We start from the raw sequence: 7,610 nt of genomic DNA, 5'->3' as shown, positions 1-7,610 counted from the left end.
TACATCCCCATAGTCTCCCTTAAATGACAGCTGAGAGGCAGTGTAGCCTAATAGATAAGAGCCTGGGCTCTGGAGGTCTGGAGGCAGAAAGGTCTGAGTTTGAGCCTTAGGAGTGCCACTTAACCTCTCTGTCATCTTTGTGGACCTCCTTGCTCTGGGCCTCACCTCCCTTAATTGGTTTTTGGTTGCTTTTGAGACGGAATCTCGTGCTGTCACCCAGGCTGGAATGCAATGGCATGGTCTTGGCTCACTGCAACCTCCACCTCCCAGGTTTAAGTGAGTCTCTTGCCTCAGCCTCCCAAGTAGCTGGGATTATAGGTGCCTGCCAACACACCCAGTTAATATTTGTATTTTTAATAGAGACAGGTTTCATCCTGTTGGCCAGGGTCGTCTTGAGCTCTTGACCTCAGGTGATCTGCCCCCCTCAGCCTCCCAAAGTGCTGGGATTACAGGCATGAGCCACAGCACCCAGCACCTACCTTCTTTGTAAAATAGGAATGATAACAACAATACCTACCTCCCAGGGTGTTTTCTTTGCTTCTTCATTTGTTTGTTAGAACTAGATGAAATAATGGATAAAAAGCAGGTAGCACACAGTGCTGGGCATAGTCAATGTTGGCTCTTTTTATTCACTTGGGATTCTCAGAGGAACAATTTGGTATCCTGGTAAAATGCAGGGTCTTTGGAATCCCAAAGTCTTGAGCTTAAGTCCAACCTCAGGCACTCACAAGAAAGCTCTTGGGTGAACCATTTTCCTTTCAAAGCTTAGTCTAGTCATTTGTAAAATGAAGCAGGATTTGTTAATAAGACTTGTTGCATGGGATCATTGAAAGGACACCAAGCCTGTAAAGCACCTGGACCAGGCATTTAGATGGAGGGTTGATAATGATATTGCATTGGATAAACCAAGGTAGTCATAGGTAGCAGCTTGTACTATGACTTTTCTACTGGAGCCATTTTCGAGGCACTGTTGGAGAATGAGGGATCTCCAGTATTTTCATTGAATCTGGGAAGAAATTATTTCTGATCAAAGTCATGGCTAAAGATTTCTGGAGACACCCAGGACATCCCTGACAGGACCGTGTGGCAAGCTATAATAGTTTGGGTGTTTAATGTTTAGCTTTCTGTGGCCAGTCACTGGAGAGGTGAGAAGGCAGGACTAGTTGATTGGCCATGGTAAGCTAAAACTTAAACAACCAAAGCATCAAATTACCAAAAAGAAAAAGAAAAACAAACAAACAAAACAAACAATCAACCAAAAAACCTCTGTTACTAAAGCAGAAGGAGCAGCCACTTTTCAGAAAAGAATGGAGACAGGAGGAAAAGCCCTTGACACACTCTCTGCATCTCAGTAGGTCTCCCCTGTGGAACTGCAACATGAAGGTATGGACAAGAAGACAGGCTCTCGCACCAGGCAGCCTGAGCTTGAGTCTAGCTTTTACCAGTTACCAGCTCTGTGACATTAAGCAGATTTCTTATCCGTCTTTTCCTCAATTTTCTCATCTTTAACAAGAGGTATACAGCAGAGAAAGGAAAACTCTCTAAACATTCTATGCATGCTCTTTCATTTCCCAACCTCTCTTAAAGCTCGAGTGAGGCCATTAAACTCTAGTTCTGAACAATGAACTCCATGTGGAAGTGTTACAAGTCACTTCTGGCCTAGGGCATTTATTTAAGAGCAGGTATGAGTTTTCTGTACACTCTTCCCCTGATTCAATGCTCCTGGAAACCATATATGGAGATAGTGACATCATAAAATGGCAAAGTCTCTATCAGCCTTGTTCTCTGAGTGACTTCATGTAGCTAAATATCCTACCAACCTCAGCTTTTTGCACTTGCTATCATCTGGTTATTATAGAAAAACTATGATACATTCATTCATTCAGTGGATATTTAAAGAACATTTTCTAGGTGTGCTTTGAACATGTAAGACAAGGTTGGTGCTCTCAAGATGTTTACATGCCTAAGATAGAAAGGCAAAAGCCAATAAGCAAAAAGTCAGTTAAATAAGCAAGAGGATTTCAAGTGGTAATATTGCCAAAAAGAAAACAGAACAGGGCAGTATGATGGAGCGAGTGTGGGGAGGTGGCTAAGGATGTTCTCCCTTAAGAGGTGACATTTTGAGACCTGAAGGAGGAGAAGCAGCCAGCTAGGGAAAAAGAACTCCAGGCAAAAGGCACAGCAAGTGCAAAGCCTGAGGCTGACATTTCAAGGCATAGGTGGGGGGCTGGGATGGCAGATTACCGAGTGAGGAGAAGTGTAATAAAGTGTGAGGTCAGAGACACAAGCAGGAGACATGCCATTAAGGATCTTTATGGGCATAATAAGGAGTATGGATTCTATTCTAAGTGCAATGGGTGGGTGCATGGGATTCTCGTGAAGATTTTAAGAGGAAAGAGACATGATCCTATTAAGTAACTCATTTTCTTGGTGACTTGATTTTGAAATAAAGTAATACAGGAAAGTAAAACATTCAGAAAAAGAGGTCAGATTTGCATTTAGAAAGCCCACTCTGGCAGTTCTGTGGAGAAGATATTTTAAGGAGGCAAGAATGGAAGTGGGGATGCCAGTTGGGAGGCTACTGCAATAGACTAAACAAGTAATGATGGTGGCTCAGGCAAGAGTTATGGCACTGGAGATGGAGGTAAGCAGACGGATATGGGATAGATCTTTAAGATAACCTTAGGTGTTGATGGTTTTGATAGGGAATGAATAAAAAGAATCAAGGATGAATCTCAGCCTTTGACTTCTTCAATAATATAAATGGTAGGTCATAATTTATATATGAAAAAAAGAATGCTGAAAAGATTATATAGCACGTACAAAGTCACAGAGGCTGTAGAAGGCAGGAATTGGACTTGAATCCTGATTTTATTTAAGCTAGTTTTTCCTGCTTATAGGCTGTCTCTATCCTACCTGCCATGCTTCTCCACACTCTGGAATTGATGACAATAGAAAATTCCAGTGTGGTTTTATTTTTGTTCAACCATGCCGTATATATTGACCAATGACTTCCCCACTCATCTCAGATCGAGTATTGCATGGACTTATACACTGTGGAAGGAGTGATTTGAAATAATGTTCGGAAGACACTTGACAATGTCTACCATACAGCAAGTGCTTTTCAAAGAGTGGCTGTTACAAATTTTTAAAAAGAAACTTCAGAGCCAGATAGACCAAACAGGAATCTTTTTTAAAAAAATTTTACTTTAAGTTCTGGGATGCATGTGCAGAACATGCAGGTCTGTTACACAGGTACACATGTGCCATGGTGGTTTGCTGCACCTATCAACCTGTCATCTAGGTTTTAAGCCCCACGTACATTAAGTATTTATCCTAATGCGCTCCCTCACCTTCCTCCCCACCCCTTGACAGGCACTGGTGTGTGATGTTCCCCTCCCTGTGTCCATGTGTTCTCATTGTTTAACTCCCACTTATCAGTGAGAACATGCAGTGTTTGGTTTTCTGTTCCTGTGTTAGTTTGCTGACAATGATGGCTTCCAACTTCATCCATGTCCCTGCAAAGGACATGAACTCATTCTTTTTTATGGCTGCATAGTATTCCATGGTGTATATGTGCCACTTTTTCTTCATCCAGTCTATCATGGATGGGCATTTGGGTTGGTTCCTAGTCTTTGCTATTGTAAATAGTGCTGCAATAAATATACATGTGCATGTATCTTTATAGTAGAATGATTTCTAATCCTTTAGGTATATACCCAGTAATGGGATTGCTGGGTCAAATAGTATTTCTGGTTCTAGGTCCTTGAGGAATCCCCACACTGTCTTCCACAATAACTGAACTAATTTACACTCCCACCAACAGTGTAAAAGTGTTCCCATTTCTCCACAGCTTTGCCAGCATCTGTTGTTTCCTGACTTTTCTTTTTTTTACAAGACAGAGTCTTGCCCTGTTGCCCAGGCTGGAGTGCAATGGTGCAATCTTGACTCACTGCAACCTCCACCTCCCAGGTTCAAGGAATTCTCCTGCCTCAGCCTCCCGAGTAGCTGGGATTACAGGCATGCACCACCATGCCCGGCTAATTTTTTGTATCTTTAGTAGAGATGGGGTTTCACCATGTTAGCCAGGCTGGCCTCAAACTCCTGACCTCGTGATCTGCCCACCTTGGCCGCACAAATGTTTCCTGACTTTTTAATAATCACCATTCTGTCTAATGTGAGATGGTATCTCATTGTGATTTTGATTTGCATTTCTCTAAAGACCAGTGATGATGAGCTTTATCTCATATGGTTGTTGGCTGAATAAATGTCTCCTTTTGAAAACTATCTGTTCATATCCTTTGCCTAGTTTATGATGGGGTTGTTTGTTTTTGTTCTTATAAATTTGTTTCAGTTCCTTGTAGATTCTGGATATTAGCCCTTTGTCGGATGGGTAGATTGCAGACATTTTCTCCCATTCTGTAGGTTGCCTGTTCACTGTGATGCTAGTTTCTTTTGCTATGCAGAGCTCTTTAGCTTAATTAGATCCCATTTGTCAATTTTGGCTTTTGTTGCAATTGCTTTTGGTGTTTTACTCATGAAGTCTTTGCCCATGCCTGTGTCCTGAATGGTATTGCCCAGGTTTTCTTCCAGGGCTTTTATGGTTTTGGGTTTTACATTTAAGTCTTTAATCCATCTTGAGCTAATTTTGGTATCAGCTGTAATGAAGGAGTCCAGTTTTAGTTTCCTGGGTATGGCTAGCCAGTTTTCCCAGCACCATTTATTAAATAGGGAATGCTTTTCCCACTGTTTGCTTTTGTCAGGTTTGTCAAAGATCAGATGGCTGTAGATGTATGGTGTTATTTCTGAGGTCTCTGTTCTGTTCCATTGGTCTATATATCTATTTTGGCACCAGTACCATGCTGTTTTGGTTACAGTAGCCTTGTAGTATAGTTTGAAGTCAGGTAGCATGATGCCTCCAGCTTTGTTCTTTTTGCTTAGGATTGTCTTGGCTATATGGGCTCTTTTTTGTTCCATGTGAAATTTAAAGTAGATTTTTCTAATTCTGCAAAGAAAGTCACTGGTTGCTTGATGGGAATAGCATTGAATCTACAAATTACTTTGGGCAGTATGACCATTTTCATGATATTGATTCTTCCTATCCATGAGCATGAAATGTTTTCCCATTTGTTTGTGTCATCTCTTATTTTCTTGAGTAGTGGTTTGTAGCTCTCCTTGAAGACGTCCTTCACAGATTTTTTTTTTAAGACAGTCTCGCTCTGTCACCCAGGCAGGAGTGCAGTGGCATGATCTCAGCTCACTGTCACCTCTGCCTCCTGGGTCTGAAAAATTCTTCTGCCTCAGCCTTCTGAGTAGCTGGGACTACAGAAAAGTGCCATCATACCTGGCTAATTTTTGTATTTTTAGTAGAGATGGGGTTTCATCATGTTGGCCAGCCTGGTCTTGAACTTCTGATCTGAAGTGATCCACCTGCCTTGGCCTACTGAAGTGCTGGGATTATAGGCATTAGCCACAATGTCTGGCCAGAACTGGAATTATTGTTCTACCAGTTCTTAATATTATGCCACACAGATATTGATAGTTATTGCAATGCTCTTCTTCTATTTCTTCATCTGAAAATGAGAAAAAATTGTAAAAGTTAAAAGAGATAATATATATAAACTACTTAGAACAGTGCCTGACACTTAGTGAGAGTATTATTATTACTATTATGTATTAGGACAGGGAAATGAAAAGATAGAAGAAATGACTACTTCTTAAGTACACATTGCCCAGTAAAATTTAGAAGCACAACCCCATTTACACATATATTAATGCTGTAAGCTTGATATTTTTCTATTCTTTACAAAGATGAAGAAATTGAGACTCTCTGGGTTTAGGCAGCTATATAATATGGACTCAGATGTATTGAATGTTTGTTTCAGGCACTGTTTCCAGGCTTATATATGTATTAATCATGTAATCTAAAACCTTATGTGGAAGGTACTATTATTACTACGTTTTTACTAATGAGAATATTGACATTCAAGATTTTTAGCTACTTGTCCAGCCTCACAAAGCCAGAAAATGATAGAATGAGTGCTTCAACTTAGGTGTACCTGGATTTAAATTCTTAGCTTAGTCACTGTGTTTAACTACTAGCACAAATTCTTCCCGGGGCTAACTTAGAACTGAGAGAACACACAGGCCCTTGTAAATCATATTTTGTTTGATTTCTAGAGTCAACATGTCAGAATTCCAGGAAGTGAAAATGCTTTGAGACAGAATACAACTTAGCTTGAATCTCGAATACTGATTCCAATCCAAAATGCTCTCCTACACTGTCCTGAGAACTCTTAATATGTCTTATTAAATACAAAAAAAGAAGAGGCATATAAAAGACATATTAAGAGTTCCCAAGACAATGTAGGAGAGTATAGAAGTATAGCCAAGTTATAAAACAGGATGTCTTCATAAAAGAAGATGATTTTGGCGTATAAAAGTATAGAGTATGAAAGTATAGCCAATCAAAGCCAAGCTATCATAAAAGTATAGACAAGTTATCATAAAAGAGGATGATTTGGGAGTTGATTTTTCTAGGTAAGCTAAAATTCACATGCTCACAATGAGTATTGGTGGCACAGATAAATCAAATAATTCACAGCTAGAATTTAATTATAGGGCTTTCACTTCAAGTATCATGATCTTCAAGTATCTTGAAGTGAAATGTACTATGTAGTATTTTCTGTAGGATCAGCCTTTTAATAGGTACCAACTATAAGCCCTGGACAAAATATAAATAACAACTTCAGGGCTGGGCACAGTGGCTCACACCTGTAATCCCAGCACTTTGGGAAGCTGAGGCAGGCAGATCACAAGGTCAGGAGATCGAGACCATTCTGGCTAACACGGTGAAACCCCATCTCTACTGAAAATACCAACAAATTAGCCAGGCGTAGTGGTGGGCACCTGTAGTCCCAGCTACTCTGGAGGCTGAGGCAGGAGAATGGCGTAAACGCAGGAGGTGGAGCTTGCACTGAGCAGAGAGAGGGCCACTGCACTCCAGCCTGGGCGACAGAGCGAGACTCCGTCTCAAAAAAAACAAAACAAAACAAAAAAAAACCAACAACTTCAGAATGCATTAGAAGTTAGGCAACACAAAAATAAATTAGGAAAAATCTACCTTTGAAGAAATAAATGGCATTGAGCGAGTTTTCAATTTTTATGGAAAAATATCAAGAGAGAGAGTCAGAGAAGAGGAGCTTCAAATTTTGTATATAAATTCTGCCCAAATCCATGGCTGATCCCTGAAATACACAGAATCCATGCAGCCTCAGGCTAAAAGAAATGAATAAACCAAACAAAATCCAGAATCTCTACCAAAATCCAGAATCTCTACAGTATATTAATGACAATGTTCAATATAAAATCTAAAATTACTACATACACAAAGACACAGGAACACATACTCATTTGCAAGAGAAAAAGAACATCAATGGAGAAAACTAAAGACTCAGATGTTGGAATTAGTTGAGAAGGATTTCAATAACAGTGCTATAGCTGTAATGATTATGCTCAAGGACTAAAATAAATATGTTCAATATGAACAATAAAAAAGTTAGTGGAAAAATAGAAATGATTTTAAAATTGAGACTATTTAACTAAGAATG

The sequence above is a fragment of the Nomascus leucogenys genome, chromosome 2, assembly GCF_006542625.1.
Source record: "Nomascus leucogenys isolate Asia chromosome 2, Asia_NLE_v1, whole genome shotgun sequence".
Lineage (NCBI taxonomy): Eukaryota > Metazoa > Chordata > Mammalia > Primates > Hylobatidae > Nomascus > Nomascus leucogenys.
The sequence above is the reverse complement of the archived record's forward strand: the minus strand, read 5'-3'. Positions refer to the sequence as shown.